The sequence below is a fragment of the Ambystoma mexicanum genome, chromosome 11 (genome assembly GCF_040938575.1).
Source record: "Ambystoma mexicanum isolate Mex_15411 chromosome 11, UKY_AmexF1_1, whole genome shotgun sequence".
Classification (NCBI taxonomy): domain Eukaryota; kingdom Metazoa; phylum Chordata; class Amphibia; order Caudata; family Ambystomatidae; genus Ambystoma; species Ambystoma mexicanum.
The window spans coordinates 1,017,375,865-1,017,392,878 of NC_090934.1; the positions used below are offsets into that span (position 1 = coordinate 1,017,375,865).

Consider the following 17,014-nt stretch of genomic DNA (forward strand, 5'->3'; position numbering starts at 1 on the left):
ACGGGGAACATTCATGAGCATGTGAATCCATGCCAGACCCATGCTGGAGAACAACAGTTACAGGTACTGTTTCTGCTAGGCCTTTGATCCTAATATTTTATCTTCGAGATCTATTTTCTAAATCCTCAGCCTGTATTGCCAGGTTAGTTGTGGCTCTGGCCACTTGTTCTAGCAGGATGCTATTCTGCTTGGAATCATCTGCCACACAGGAGAGACCATTCTCGACCGTGTCCACTCTCTTCCCAAGTTTGCTAACTTGTTTCCTAATGTCCTGTAAGGCCACCTTCAGCTCCTCCTTCAGTTGGCCCAGTTGGAGCTGGAATGTGCTCATCATTCCCGTTTCCATGCCTTTGAGACTTTGCAGCAATTCTTCCTTGTCCGAAGCCATGACAGCTAGCGCCACAGCACTTTCCGTGTTATCTTGCAAGGATGCAGGTGTGAGACTAACCCCCCCCCCCCAACTGTTTATTTTTCCAACTCTTCTCTATCTGGGTTTCTAGGGGTGCATGTACTCCTTTAGCTTTCCTTGGAGCACCTCGAGATTTTACACCTGGCATCAGAATCTTCAGGATTGGGCAGGCATTGCAGTCATGCTGAGTCCTACCTATACGCTCAGATGTTTTCTTGCTTGCGTTGGGGCCAGAAAGGATTCCCTCCAGTCAAAGTTTGGCGGTATTTAGATTGGTGTCCAGGTTCCTGTCGGGGGAGGGGGATTATCTCTCACTCTCAGGTATGGGCAAGTGTCCACTACTCTGTTTCTGTGGCGGGCTGTGGCGCTCCACCGTCATAGCTACTATGTTGGACTAGTTGGTGATTTTTAATTGCCCCCGAGTGCTAGGCGGCAATGTTTTGCACTGCCCTATGTCCCAGGAGACGGGATGGCAATGTCTGTATTTCCCTGAAGATTAGTATTGCCGAGTATTGAAGACCTCCATGGTGCTATTGCGGCTGTAGGTCCAGTATCCCTGTATTTTGGTTTGTTCAGCTTTCATTGGTACTTCCTGCACATTCAGGGTACTGGTTTCTGCTGCTGTTTTCTTCAGTCTTCCGGGCTGTGTGTGAGTGGTATGTTTTGATTAGCACCTCCGTGAGGGCTGGGGTTCTCCCTATGGTCGGTGGCAGTCCTTTTGTCACTTCTGGAGTGGCGGGGGTCCACTGCTCCAGCTCTGCTCCCATTAGCAGGATTCCCGTGCTATGCCTCCCCCTCGCCATCTCTTTCAGCTCGTTTCAGTTAGTTTAATGAATCTCTCCCATGAGTTTGCTGGGACTCTGGGCAGCTGCCTCCCCCTCTATCCCGTATTTTGCCGCACTCCCCACCTCACGAGGGCTCCGCACCTGTTGTTGTTATTGACTCTCCGAGTTTCAGGGAGAGCGCGAGGCCCAGCTGGGTTCCCTCGGCCGTGGCTCCTCCTCCTCTGCTGTAATATGGGTGCAGATGCCCGCCGCTCCTCCGCGCCTCTCGGGCAGGGGGGGGGCTCATCTTACCCCCACCCCTCGGTAGCGGCCCGCCTGCCTTGGGCCCGGTTGTCGGGGGGGACTCCTCCTCACGCCGCCCAGACTTCCCTTTACAATTGCATCTGTGTGTCCGTGCGCGGTGTCTTCCGTCCCTTCTCCCCCTGTATCTGTTTCGCGGTCAGGGTTCTCCAGACCAGCTTTGCTTCTTTCTTCACTGCCCATAATCAGACCTCAATTTTCGGGGTCAGGGCTTTTTAAAAGCTGCTTTTTTCTGCCTTTAGAAGTTCCCGCTCGGACGGAGACCCGAGGAGCACGTCTCCTCTACAGCGCGGCCATCTTGGAATTCCTGCCTTGCCATTTTTCCTTTCTGGTCTGGATTCTCGGCTGGTTCTAGTTGTCTGTATTCCGGCGGAACTGTATCCGGCTTCCTCTGGCTTTCAAGAACTCTCTACTATTTCATGTCCTGGATCTTCTGTTCCATCTCAGAGGTTTTTTTCCCTGTAAAGGGTTTTCCATCTGTTCAGGGACTTGTTCTCTCAGGATGGCCTTTGTGCCCTCCTGTTAAATATCAGGTGGCACGTTGGCCACTTAGGGAGATAGGCCTAACCTCTTTGGCTTCAAGCAGTGAAAGGCTCCTTAGGTAAGGCCTGTTGCTGACACCACTGTTCTGTGGCAGGAGCATACAGATCATTTTAATTGCAGATCCAATTTTCAAGGGCTTCACACGAATATGGTGGTTCCATGATCTAACCTTAGAGGAAGTCCCTGCATAGAAAGGGTTCAGCTTTCATCCATGTCTATGCTTAGTGGGAACTGATTAGTACGATTTTGGAGAGAAGTCTTTCAGAATAACCAACAGATTGCCAAAACCGCTTGTCTCTGAACAGTTTCAAAGCACATTGCTTTAGTGGCATCTCACAATGGCACTGCAAAATGTAAAGCCAGGCATGTAATTCTCTTACTTTTATGGCATAATTAGCTGCAAGTATTACCTGGTACAGTCCACTCCATCTTGGAGCATATGCAGATTTCCTTTGCTAGCTCTTAATAAGGACAAAGTCCCCATGTTGCAGAGAATGACTATCCTTAGCCGGTTCCTGGTGCAAAGTCTCCTGCACCTGCGTCTGAAGAGAACTGATGGAAGAAATGACATATTCAAGATGATCATCTTTCAATTGTACATTTGCTTTGATATCCTTTTCTGGCAGAGATGAAGGCAGTCTCACACTGTGTCCATAGAGGACTTTGTAGGGGCTCAGTCCCGTTGTCTGTTTTGGAATTTATGCATACTAAAGAGTACCAAGGGAAAAGCTTGTGGCCACTGGAGGTTAGTCTCCGAACATGCCCTTCTGCCGCTCCACGTGTATGCAACAAGGGGGTATCCTACCACATAGCATTTAAGACATTTCATTATTCAAAAGATGTCAAACGTTACTTGGGGAGGGGGAGAGGGTCTAATAGCTTTAAGAAATTACCTTTTGGCACCCAATCTCTGAAATGTTTTGGATTTGCCCGGTCAGTCTGCAAAAGAACAAAGGAACATTTTGTTTATGTCGAAAGAGCTTTATTGAATTGGCTGTCCGTTGACTTTTTTTGATTATACTGTTTCATTTTTTACTTTGTTTCAACTTTATTTTCTTTTGAATACAGTGCAAACCGTGTACAAACTAACATATTTCTTAATACATATAAACAAGTAGGTGTTGTGTAAAACAGACAATAACATATCAAGTGTTAGGACCATCAAATTAAGTTACAGATGGTCAAATAAAACATTTTAAGCACTTGAAAACAGGAATTCACCAAAGCTATTTAATTTTGCTCGGATTCTGTACTTCTGTGACACCGGGCCTATGCATGTGTCCTAGTTCAAAAACCTAACATAAAATGAAAACAAGAGATGACCAATCCATAGGTCTACGCCTCGGGGGTGCGCCCTTGTGTATAATGGAAGGACTCAGCAGTGAAGGTGCTAGGTTCAATGGCGTTTCGGCTCCTGTGATTGCGCCTTCTTCCGGGCCTCGGAAAGTGTCTCTCTAAGGGGGTGAGGGGTGTTTGTTAAAAAGTGTTGGAAGACCAAAACTAAAGCCTAGAGAGATAGATCACTAGGTGAGTGAGTGCAATATTAAAAAGATTAGAATCAACATCTCTTGACCTCATGCGAGGGAAGGCACTAACCCTGGGTGTGTCCTGGGAGCTTGGAGGAGACGAGCAGGTCAGGGATCAATTTCTGTGTCCTCCTCATGGGTGGCTTCTGGTGATGTTACAATACTGTGTGGCTAGAGTAGCTGTACTCTCGGTCTGTCTGCTGTAAAAATACATGGTGGGACAGGTTCAGTTGTTGTGATGGCCACTAGTGCATTGTCCCACATTGCCATAAGTGGGGCTGGGCAAAGGCCATATGGTCATTGCTAGGCCGTCGGATTAGAAAAGAGAGATGTTTACCTTAATTTTTGCATCTTCACAGTAACACTAAGCAGATTCTAAAGTTTCTGCTGTTTAGCTAGCTGCTGCTCTTCTGGAGAGGCATGAATTGTTTCCTCCTTGTGGCACACGTGGGACCTGGAGCGTGTGCTGCAAAAAAGGAAGGAGACTTGCGTGTGAAATTAATGCTTAGTGACTTGAAGTAGGCAGAGCCCTGCACTGTCAGCGGTTAGCCGGGCCGTGTGTGTCAATGGAGTTACACCTTTACTGGAAAAACTAAGGCATCTCGCGGAGAACTACTTTCTCGGGCTCCTGATACTGTGGAGCTCTGTGGCACAGTGAATAGCGCCTGCGCCGTTGATTAGTGTGTGTGTTCGGCTGTTCATGCGTGATGCTACTGTACACGTTTGAGTTTTTAGTTACGGCAAGGTGGTGCACAAAATATGTTCTGATGGAGGGGCGCAGTGTGGAACCAGACGAGTGCCACTTTGTGCTCTGACAAAGTTGCTTGTCTCATTTGTATGTAATAAATTAAATGCACCGAATCTCCTAGTGTGCTCAAAGGGTGGCAGTCTAGCTACGAGGGATGGAAAAGAAATGGAGCTGGTGTCTATATTGCTGTGTGAGGGCCTGCTCAGCAAGTACCTCCAATGAAATGGGCTTATATTAGTTTGTCCAATTGCGCGATGGAGAGACGCTCATTACTTCGGGAGGGTGTGTGTGATGAGCCAGAGGAAGCTGAGGTACCTCCGAGTCAATTGAATAGGGAAATACCATCAAATCGCTATGTTTTCAGGAAGAGTGAGCTGTGGGACTGATATCATAAAGGGTCTTGGAGGGAGGGCCTTCCTTATTGACAGACAAGCAAGTGCTCCAATGAGAGAAAGAGTGAGGTGGGAGAAAAGGTGCTTTGCTTTAATACTGGACTTTTTGATATTGTGTTTTGTTTTGGTAGGCGATGGAGAAGGGCGAGGAAGAAAGGGCCCCTTCGGAAGAAGAGCCAGTTTATGAATGGGCCTATTAAATAATCCTGTTCAGAGTTAAGCCGAGGTACGTTCCGGTTGAGCGCCTCGTGAAGTGTGTGGTTTACACTTTTTAAGACCTGCGGAGAAGTGAGGGGGAGAAAGACAGTGTGGAGTGACCAGGAAGCTGTTAACTGTCAAGTGTCTAATGACAGTCAACGTCGGACAGCTGTTATCACGATCAAAGACAGGGGCAGCATAACGTCCGGAGGCCTGAAGCAGCTCTGGCCCAAGCCCGATCCAGGGACTGACAACACGTAACTGTCGACAGAACAGCTGTGAGGAAGTGTGATACGGCGCCCGCTTTGCCTCAGCCCCTTCTGAGGAAGAACCTGCCATCGTGAAGCCGACCGGAGCGCACAAATCAGCTGGAAGGAGCTGCTGCGGAGCGCCGTGCTGATCCGGGCCCCCACCTTTGCAGGGGCGGGGCTTGCCTGGAAACGAGGAGCAGAGGCTCACTGCAGCCGCGACGAGCCTCGTATGAAAGGGTCACAGAGCCTGAGGGGCCGCAGAAGTCCGGGGAGGAATGCTCTTTAACTAACAGCCAACTAAAGAGCCCAGAGGCCATCTAATGAGGTGAGAGGCTTGCCTGGCGAATGCTAGAGAGGCTGGATTTACAGAGTCAAAGCTTCCATATGAAAATCAGAGAGTGTGATTGATAGTGATTGATAGGGCTCAGCAAAAAGAACATTGAGACGGAATTCCTTGTAATCTATATTGGTTGAAAGAGAGCCACATAAAGGAACTGTCATATGATTCAGGATGTGAAGTCCATGTTTGAAACATTGCTTGACAAACCTTGTTAAAGATATCGGGGGAGTCTATAAGAAGATAAGTCATCTATTCTTGCCAAAACACGTAAAAGGCCAAAGTTTGTCCAACCAAAGCATAGAGACTCTTCCCTCTGAACTACATACCTGGTGGTCATTATATCAAGGCAAAGGAAGCGTGGCAGTTGAACTTAAGGCCCAGAAGTTGCCAATAAACTGTTATATACTGCTGTTATGAAAGTAAAAGGAGTTAATTAATAAACACAGTTCAAATAAATCATATAGTGTCTAGCCTATCTCTATCTGCTCTATCACAGGGTGCTAGTGTGGTTTGTTGATGGGAGGCAAGTTATGGCAACAAGGTACCCAAAATATGTTCGGATAGAGGGGTGCAGTGTGGAACCAGACCAGTGCCACTTTGTGCGCTGAAAAAGTTGCTTGTCTCATTTGTATGTAATAAATTAAATGCACTGAATCTCCTAGTGTGCTCGAATGGTAGCAGTCTAGCTACGAGGGATGGAAAACAAATGGAGCTGGTGTCTATATTGCCGTGCGAGGGCCTGCTCAGCAAGTACCTGCAATTAAATGGGCTTAGATTAGTTTGTCTAATTGCGCGATGGAGAGGCACTCGTTACTTCGGGAGTAGGTGCTAGTGTAGTTTGTTGATGGGAGGCAAGTTATGGCAACATGGTACCCAAAATATGTCCGGCTAGAGGTGTGCAGTGTGGAACCAGACGAGTGCCACTTTGTGCGCTGAAAAAGTTGCTTGTCTCATTTGTATGTAATAAATTAAATGCACTGAATCTCCTAGTGTGCTCGAATGGTAGCAGTCTAGCTACGAGGGATGGAAAAGAAATGTAGCTGGTGTCTATATAATAGCGCAAGGGCCTGCTCGGAAAGTACCTGTAATGAAATGTGCTTACACTAGTTAGACTAAATTCGCGATGGAGAGGCACTCTCTACTTAGGGAGGGGGTGCTAATGTAGTTTGTTGATGGGAGGCAAGTGATGCCTAGACAGGGTAGCGAGGACATGATAGCCAATCGTGGCAGCGTCTGTTGGGAAGTTCTTGATTCATGATGGCTGCGAGTCTGGGAACTCCTATTGATGACATGTGGGCTAGTGAAACTGCTCCATTGACTTTTAAAGGTCTAGCCGGGGTCCACATGTCAGAGCGTGGAGTGGTGCAATTGTACAGGAGCCTGTGTGCCTGGATAGATCAAAGGCATGGTCTCAGTGGGATATGAGCGAGAGAAATCATTTTCAATTATGAGGGTAGGCTGGGGTGGCCTCTTTGAGTCCTTTGGGTAAGGATTTTTATTTAAATATCCACTACGCTTCCTTGTGGTTGAGGGCGTTGCTGGTATTAGTGTCATTGATTACTTTATCGATCACCCACCATCTAATGTCATCTGGACCATATTGGTATTCTAGAAAGTGCGAGACCAATGGGGCATTCTGCGTCTTGTATCAAATTGGGGAGTGGTGTTCGCCAATCCTTTTATTCATCTGTCTCTGGGTTTGGCCCACATATCTTAGCCTAAAGGTGCATTCCACCATATAAATTACATCGTTGGTTTTGCAATTTGTGAAGTGTCTTAAGTGCTAATCTTTGCCTTCAATATTGAAGGTCTTTGTCTTGCTGGTAAATTTACAGACTGTGTATGTCCCACACGGGTAGTGGCCCGTAAAATCCCTTAGTTTCGATACCTGTTCTGGGGGCTTTCTTTAGTCTGGCATGCGTCAGGAGCTCTTTAAGGTTCTGAGAGCACTTGAGCGCCATCCTAGCACTGGGTTTCTTTGGAAGGCTGATCTGCACCGGAGGCGAAGATTGGATGTCTGATTTTCTTTGTATCCAGACTGAATGTGGTGACGCAGGTAATTCTGTCCTGCTCCGGTTCCCTGGTTTTTGGTGTCGGGAGTACTTCTCTTGGGGTACATAGTACTCTTTTCCGTTTGTGCTTCACCAATTTATTGGGGTACCCTTGTGCTTTCTATCTTGTCTCTAATTCAACTGCATGTTGTCTGTACTGTTGTACTTCTGTACAGTTTCTTCTCAGTCTCAAGAATTGTCCAAACAGTAGATTATCTTAAGGTTTTTGGGATGGCTACTTCTGTAGTGCAGTAAAGTGTTGCGGTCTGTATCTTTCTTATATAGAGTACAGACTAGTTTGTCATCTTGTGCCTTTATGGTTAGATCTAGGAAACTGATGGAATCAGGACTACTGTTAATGGTAAATTTCATCTATGGCGTTTGCGAATTGACCCAGGTGTAGAAATCCGAAAGTGCTGTTGTGTTCCCCAGCCAGATGAAGATAATGTCATCAATGTATCTACGCCACTTGCCGATCTGGTTGGCAAAAGGATTTCTGGTGGAGAGGACATAAGTGCTTTCATATTCCGCCATGAAGATGACTGCCAGGCTTGGCACAAAGACGGCCCCCATCGCCGTACTGCAGGTGTGGAGATAAAAGGTTTCATCAAAGGTAAACAAGTTCTTAGTCAGGGCCAGTTCTAGTGATTCAATTATGAAGTTTACCAGGACTCTCATTTGCGTCATGTGATGGGTGACGTGTCACCTTACACATTCCAAAACTGCCTCCTGCGGGATACTAGTGTAAGATTTCATTTTTATTGAAGTGTTCTCAAAAGTGGAGATGGCTGACATGGTGTCCCTGAGGTAAGTAGGTGTTTGTTGGCTCAGGGGTTTTAGGAAAAAGTCGATGAATTTGCAGAGGGGCTCGAGGATTGAGCCACAACCCGACACTATAGGTCTACCAGGGGGGGTTTGTGGCATCCTTATGGATCTTCGGGAGGGCATTAAATGCTAGAATCCTACCCTCAGAGTTGTTTAAGAAGGCCTCCTCTTTTTCAGAGATCCAATCGTGTTCCGGAGGTGTGATCCTTTTAAAGTTTTCTGTAGTTCGTCCCATCCTCCAAGAGATCAGCAGCCATTTTTCTGTACCGGGTCGTCCGCCCCCCACACCTTATCTGCAGTTTTGATCACTAGGTCTTGACTCTGCTAGAAATTTCAGAGCTTGATGCTCCTTATTGGACATATTATGTTGGAGGGTATGTGGCCCATTCTGTAGTTTAATCATTTCTTGTCTGATGCACTTCTCAAAGGTTATGATTGGAGGTGGAGTTTCGTTTTCACTCGGGCAAAATGATGATTTAGTTCTTAGTCCTCGGTCTTCATCAGATTGGGTGTGCTGTGAGTCTCTGATATACACTTTAGGGTGTATCGTCTGTGTAGTTCCTTTATCAGGGTTGAACCAATTAGTTGGATTCGTTGGCACATAGGAACATAGGATAAACCTTTTGAGAGGACAGAGAGTTTGTTTTCTGTGAGACTGGTTCCTGATAAGTTGAAGATCGGAATTTCTTTGTGGTTGTTTATCTCCATTTGTTGCGTCTCCTCCCTCTTGACTGAATCCAGTTTGGATATTGTAAGGGTGCCTCTCGGGCCCCTCTTCCTAAAAAAGTAGGCAGCGGTGGGTGAGAAAAGGGTCTGTGGTGAGAGTATGCTCTGTAATCGTAATTGCTGTATTGATCGCCTGGACCAGAGTCTGAATTGGACGAGTCAGAAAACATTACCCATTTTCTTCTTTGCCTAAATATTCCTGCTGTGTTCTGTGCCCTCTCTTTGTCTTTGTTTTCTTTATACTCTGGCGATAGGTACGCGTAGACATTTTCTAATGTGAAATTCTTGGTGTCCTTCGCCAACTTTTTATACTTCCTTTTCAGAGTGTCTGATGTAAATTGGTCCAATACAGAATTAATTTCCTTCAATTTATCTTGCGCATTATCCAGACTAGTGTTGGACAAAAACTTTTCTTCCTTTCTGGCAAGTTTTTCTTTGATTTTGATGTGAATCCTTTGTGCTGTTGTAATTGTGAGGACCATCGGGTCCCTGCTACATTTAGTAGCGATGCAGCTAAATCCTGTCATATATTCTTAGTCTTCAAGAAACAGGGCTGGTTCATTCCGGACTGTGGGACCCATAGGGACTAGGTTGGCTTTAAGGTAGTCTCGCAAGAAGTGCCTGTGCACCTCTGACCTGAAGCATTGTTTGCTTAATTTTAGGAGTTCATCTCCAGATGTAGTGGACTCTATATGATAGTTGGCCTCCTGCATGTTGAAGAGGATGGGGCCTTGAATGATCTCATTAATTTGTTCCTCAGTGAAACTTAATCTTTGTTTCATCCTGAGTGGTGGACCGGGGCAGAGGGGAGGGGTGCAAGGTAAACTGGATAATGCAAAGGACAAATGAAGGAAATGCAATGTTAAATTATCCAGAGGTTATATAAGTCAGGGAGTTGTAAGGCTGATGTGTTAAAGCCTACCAAGCTGCCACCGGTTCCTAGACTAAAATGCAAAAGTAAAAGTGAATGGCTAAGGATCGTCCTTACAATCCAAAAAAGTGCTAACCAATTAATGGGTCACTGATATAGCTAGAGCTGTAGCTAGATACAAGGTAACGGGAGGGACTTCCCGCTACGTGGAAGGATTAATCCATATAGAGGGAAGTCCCTCCTGTTAACTTCTTTCTTCTGCCGCTCCACTACACCTGCTGACTGAGAATCGTGGGGGTTAATGGAGATACATTTTAAATATTCAGAGCAACAAATATTTTGTATAACCTTACTGGTCAAGTGTGCACCTCTATCACTGTTTATGCTCAGAGGCATCCCAAATCTTGGTACAACATCTCCAATGAATCCATTCACCACTGAAACAGCACCTGCTCTCTGACATGGATAGGATTCGACTCAGCTGGAAATTATGCCTCGGACTTAAAACATACTGCAGATTACAATGTGGCAATTGAATAAAGTCCACCTGGATGTCAAAGAAATGGCCATAATCTGGTGGATGTGCTCCCTGTGCAGTCTGAACAGTTTTACATATGCTATTTTGAACACTGATAGTATATCTGCTGCAGTAGTCCTGTTCCTTTGCTGTAAATTCTGGCGCAAAGCAATGTCTATTGAAAGTTGAAATCATTCCACTTTTCCATACATGTGCTTGTCCGTGATATATTCTAACCAGTTGAGCCAGTATCGTTTTTTGGCATTACAAAGCATCCCAGTTCCTCTCTCCATAAAGAGTCCTCAAGTAAGCAACACCCCTTTTGTATCCAAAAGTCTTTCTCTCTTGAACGAGGATTCTCTTGTATCTGTGCTAGTTTCTCAAGTTTGTTATAAGGCGGTGGCTCATATAATGTTTTAGTACATAGAATAAATTCAGCCTGAGAGTTTGTAACATCCTCCAGCGATGTTGTATAGTCTACAAAGATACTGCAGTTTACCTCCCTATCTAATGGTTGATGTTCTGTGTACTTAATAATCGCTATTTGCTTGGGAAGTATAATTGCATCTAACGGTGTACCGAGGGATGTGTTATTCTTTATAGGGGAACCAGATGAAGTCGGGAAGGCGTGTTGCTTCCACAACTTTCCAAAAACATGACCAACTCCAAAGGCATACCTAGAATCACTGTCTGTTCTTCTGCCAATTGACATGCCCTCATCAGTGAAACCGATTTGGCTACATGTGCTGACATGACATTTAGTAATTTGCCACTCTCCACAACCTCTTCTGGTGTACATTCAGCAATCCTACCACCAATTGACCATTCTGATACCTATGAGAAGACCCATCCACAAACAGATTTCTGTGGTTAAGAGGAAATCTGTGGTAGCTACATAGCCATTGGCTCTAATTGCGTGTAGTTCACCATCATCATGAGTGGGAAGTAAAGATGCAGGGTTTAGCACCGGGTTAAGGTAACTTTGGGATAATTCAACAGCAGGATTTCAAATTTGTTAGCAAGGGAAACGGATCTGTCTTGTGTTTTAGACTTGAGCAAAAGCACTATTACTGAATGGGGTACAGCAACTTCCAGAGGAGAACCTAACACAATCGTTTCTCACAGTTATACTGCTATAGATGCAGCTTCCACTGAATGCAATCCGGGTGGCATACCTGCAGCTACAGAATCTAATCCTTTCCTATGATATACAACTGGTCACCTATAATGGATGCGCCCCTGTGTCAGTACTGCTAATGCAAATACGTTTCTTTCATGACAAAACATCATACATTTCTTCTTAAGATCTGGTAAACCCAAAGCAGGTGCCTTTCTTAAAATCCTGCTTCCGCAAAGGACCTGCCGCATCTACAATTGCCCAGGTTTGCTCGAAATGGTAAAACATTTATTTGCAAAGTGCAAAACCCTGGGATCGACTATTATGATTACCATGGGTGGTTTTGTGCATAACTACGACTCAATAAAGCATGATGCCTTTTGGAATTTTTTCCTCAACACAGAGGGTGAAATGGTACAGTTGGCCTTGTACAGCTTTTGGTATATTGTTGAGAAACTGTTGCCCAAGAATAACTAATGGTGTTTACTCCTTGTATTCTCATCTAATGAATGTTAATTGGTTTACTGCACTGCACTAACAGTTCCTTTTATTGTTTAGTTTGTATAGTCAATGATGACTGGTAAATTTTAGTATTTATAATTTAAAGATTTGAAGATATTATGGAACATTTACAGTGGACCATACTTAATTTTTGTACCCTTTTCTGGAGTACCAATTCTATGGAGCCACTAACTGTTGTACACCCTCGGATGAGATAACTTGGCCAGTGTAGTCCTTAACAGATTGAATATGTGGAATTTCTCCCCTTTTTGGGTAAAGCATATAGTGTACTGTGTAGTGTGTATTTTGATCAGTTTGATTTTATTTTATGTGATGTTATGTCATATGTTTTGTAAATGTTTTCAAACTTAAATACAAATAAATAAATAATAAATGCAAATTCTTCTTTAGGTTCTGTTGAATAGTGGTGGAGCGTCTAGAGTTTTGGCCTTTGTATAGTGTTGCAATGGTTTTACTATCTCTCCGAAACCAAAATTCCATTGCCTACAATAACTCGCTATGGCTAAGTAGGCTCTTATTTGTGAAACAGTCTGGGGTTTTGGGATCTTGTATATTGCCTCTTTTCTTGAAGGAGCTATGGTCCTTTGTCCTGTTATATGATGTCCCAAACAGTGTACCCTTTTTCTGCATAACTGCAATTGTTGTTTTGATGTTTTGGCCTTTTTTGACCCGAGCAATCAGCTATACCTGTGTGTCCATTAACATGCCTCATATGAAGGGCAAGCTAACTGCAGACCATTAACATATTTCAGCAACATTGACTTCTCTGGGAAATTAATATCATCCAATTGCATCTTCGGCTTTTGGGGAAAAACAGTAGGTGTCCCAGTATATCCATGGGACAGCATAGTCCATGTACACTGAATTCATGGGTAAGAAAATGTGAACAGGAATTGACTATCTACGTGTGCACATAGTAAAGGAATCTATGAAATCCTCTGCTGGCTCCTGGCCTTATGTCTCATCTCCTACTGGGGGCTTATCAGTGCAGGGTACTTGGCTGCCTTGTCCTTTGGGTACTTCATTTTCCCCCTTAGTCGATCATTTGAATCTTCCAGTCCTCTAAACTTTGATTCCTTCTGCCCATCAGTCACTTCCTCCCCCAAGATGACTTCTGCTCGATTATGAGCAGCCTTATTGTCCTCACCGGTCTAAGCTGGTTTAGTCTGCTGTGTGAGAGTCTTTGTCGTTGGCCCAGTTACCTGGACTGGACAGCGGTTTTTAGTTTCATTTGTAGAGTGGTTGTTCAAGTGAGTTCAAAGTTCATGCGCATAGTCCATGTGAGTAATGACATGGGGAGGCACTTGTCAGGAAAGAAAATCTAAGGGAAATCGGGTGATGAGGGTTAATTTATTCTAATTCATAATCAGAAAGTCCACCTGGAAGAGAAAACATTCCCCCTTTTACCCATTCAGAATGTATTTATTGGCAATCCTTTACACACAGAGGTAAATGAAGTACGGGAAAGAAGGAAGAGGCTCTAGGCAGCAAAATTGATAATCTTGTCAAAAGGGTTGACAGATTAGACGGGTATGCCCACCAGCAGGCTGTGTACAGGGGTGGATGTAAGCTTTTTGGCAGCAAGGAAGGCCATGATGACGCATCTTGGAAATGTTCAGGATGTTAAGGCTGGCTTCAATGGCAGTAGAGGTGATTGAGCTACTCAAATTTGAGTTTGGTGTCAGTGGATCCCCAGGTTGTGAGCCTGGGATGACTCTGTGAGGGTTTATGGGGAGGGGGTGGAGGACGACAATGGGAAGAGAAGGAGTGCTGTCAGAGAGGCTATGAGATAGATGACTTCATGCTTTGAAGAGTTAAACATGAGCGAGCAAAGCTTGTCAACCAGTCCTGTACAGCTGACAAACAGAGTATTTGGTGGAATGTTCCGGGAAGAGGAAGGGGAATGAGAATAAGGTCTGGATGTTGTTCATGAAAAAGATGGTAGGATGAGAGTGAAAAGGGGAGATGAGGAGGCTATTGTAGGAAGATTTGGGTGAGTTAGAGAAGGGCCTCCGTATCAGAAGTAAGGAACAACAGTGCGATTTCCTCCAGCGCCTGGGTGTTATCAATGTCACATCTTAGCTTTTGAATGGCTGGGGAGATTGATGGTTAAGGATGCAGGCAAGCAGGGAGAATAGTTGAGTAGAATAGCTTTTATCAAAGGGGGTAGCAAAAACATTATAGAACCCTTGGAACACCTTCTCAATAGGGCAGGCATCCATGGATGAGATGGCTTGAGGGTAGGAGTTCACCCTGTCTAAGCCTGACTGTAGGCAATTTTCTCAAATCGTTTCTTTGGTGATTATGGTAGGTGGAGGCAGGTGGAGAATTTGCAGGATGGAGACAGTGAAGTCTATAAAGATGTGGTCTTCTGGGGAAGGGTTATTGGGGGGATGAGGAATAGAAGACAAGATGTTTTGAAAATCGTGTCCGGAAATGTCCATGAGCGTGAGTGTAATATTTGTGGGGAGAGACCAGAGAGTGGTCAGATGGAAAAGAATTAAGCAGGAGCCGATATGAGGTTTAAGTCCCCAAAGACTTTTTGGTAAAGCCCTAAGAAGAGGGATTTCATTACAAAAAGAGGGCAAGAGTGCCACGTGGCAATAGATGCTATTGAGGGTGATAGGATTCGAGCAAGGTGTTGAATTTCAGTGTGTTCGGAGGGAAATAAGTAGAGATGAGGGGACGGTTGAGTAGAGGGTATGTTTTTCCGGACCCTTAGGCCCACTCCATCTCCCCTCTTGAAGTGCTGAGGAGAGTGTGAGAAGGTGACCGACTCAGTAGAGGGGGCTACAAAAGTTGCTGTCTCGTGATGTGTAATTCACCTTTTTTTAACCGCCATTACTGTTAACCGATGAAGGTGGGAGTGAAAATATTGCGTAAGAAAGGAGGTTTTATTGCAGAGGGATTGGGCATTCCAAAAGCTAGAGGTACGATCAGGGCATGAGAGAGAACTGGGAGAAGGGGTGGGAGGCAGGAATGGGAAGGTGAGCCAGGTAGTTGTGTCTAGGGTAGCATGGGGACTTAAAGTGACGGGGGCACTTGGAAGAGGCAGAATTAGGGATAAGATGGGCGTACCGCAGCGGGAGAAGATGGGACGGGTCCAGAGGAGAAGGGGACAGCAGCGCGAGAAGGCATGTGATGGTGTGCTATAGAAGAATGCCTAACCGTCAGCATGAATACATATATAACGATAATTGACCATTTGCATGTTACACACCCCAAAGGTATTTTGTCTCTAGCCAACTTCTAGTAACGTAACGTTCCATTATGCCCTCAAGACAGATGTGAATCACTTTGGCATCTTCTGTTTGTCACTTCTGGTAATGTCAAGACATAAAATAGAGGCCCTGGAAAGCCTTTTGGTGCACCAGGCCCAGTAATCATAGAAGTGGCCCTAACTGTAATGTGGCCCGAGTTTTATATCCCCAAAATGAGCCGAACACTGGCAGTCTGGGCCTGACCTCCGACTTAAGCCACCACAGGTCCCACTACGGTACTCCATGCTAGAAAAGATGACCATAGGTGTTCAGGTGATGTGGTGGGAGGGCAGTTTTAGGAGTGGTGGGGTCTGGCATACTAATTCTAGATGACATTGTTGATTACTGTTGAATCTGAGATTGTGTATCGTGCGATATGGTTGTGGCACAGGAGGCAGTTTTGTTCCCCTCCCTCCCCCAACGCTTGCTAGGTAAACATTCACCTTTTTTATTTTATATTTTTAATTCCACCCATAGTTGTGTTTATGTGTGTGTAATATATATGTAATATACAATTCATAGAAAATCTGACACCCTACCGGCCCTCAGAGCTGTCCTATGCAAACAAAGCATACCAAAAGGTAATGTTTGCTAGAAATTATATATACATGTTGTAATATGTAGTGTGGAGGCATCATGAAGCAAGACACAGACAACAGATTCAAAGTTAAAAAAAATCTGATTTATTAAAGTTAATGTCGAGATGGTAGAAGGCCTAACTTGCCCTATGCTAAGGTGGGTGTTCCCTACCTGAACAAAACGAAAGAAAGTCTGAGTCAAAGAATTCTACTTAAAAGTCTATGTCCAAAACCCATCCTTACCCTCACAACTAAAGCAAAACCATGTTTAGGGATGTCAATAACCAAAGAAATAGTGATCAACACAAATGCTCTGAGCTTCTTCCAGCTCTAGCTTCTTCTTCAGCTCCTCTTCCTCTTCAGCTCCTCTTCTTCAAGTTCAAAACAGTTCTACAAAAGTCTCAAGGTTACCCTTCTCCAGTTCAAGGCAATACAGTTCCCCACAGTCCTCGGGGTTCCCTTCCTCAAGTTACAGGCAACACCTTTCAAAAGAAACGGGTCTTCAGGCTCCGTCCTCAAGATAGCACGTGCAGCTCCTCAAGTCTCAGGGTTCCCTTCCCCAAGACTTTAAGGTAACAACTAGTATTTGCTTATCAAAGTTCAACACAACTTTTGGTCAACCTGACCCTCCTTCTGAATGGCATTACCAGTTCGGGTTCACTGGTCTAGGCACAGTTGTCAGAACACATGGTCCACCCATCACAGGTTGCGCAGCCAGGATCCCTAGGAACATCAGCTTGCACAGGTTCTTCTGTACCCGTCCTGTGCACAGCTTTACATTCACTTAGTTTCTCTTTGTCGGCTGTTTGACTTTATTGGCGGTTTTACACTTTCTTGGCTTCTCCTGGTTCGCCTGTTGGACTTGCCATACCGTTTCACACACCTCTTGCCAGACTTTGGCCTTAATGTACTAGATCCATTCAAAAATGTTCACTTTATGGTGGTCTGATTCATGCCCCACCTTTGTGTTACACTCTTTCACACTTGTGCTCTTTTTCGTAGGCTACGTTCACTTGGGCACTTTCGTGTTTTAGCTTTCATCCGTTATTTGCTCT

General features: G+C 45.0%; 1 protein-coding gene across 3 annotated transcripts in view; it reads left to right on the forward strand.

The window, feature by feature from the left end:
• The window catches only part of ANP32A (acidic nuclear phosphoprotein 32 family member A), a 236,937-nt gene that overhangs the window by 32,861 nt on the left and 187,062 nt on the right, over positions 1 to 17,014 (forward strand). The window contains exon 1 of one of the 3 annotated variants that reach the window (XM_069624238.1): positions 4,840 to 5,477. The exons of the other annotated variants lie outside the window; for them this stretch is intronic. The gene's annotated coding sequence lies outside the window, so the exon portion shown is untranslated. Of the gene's footprint in view, positions 1 to 4,839; positions 5,478 to 17,014 lie in introns of those variants that run through there. 3 annotated transcript variants of the gene reach the window in all.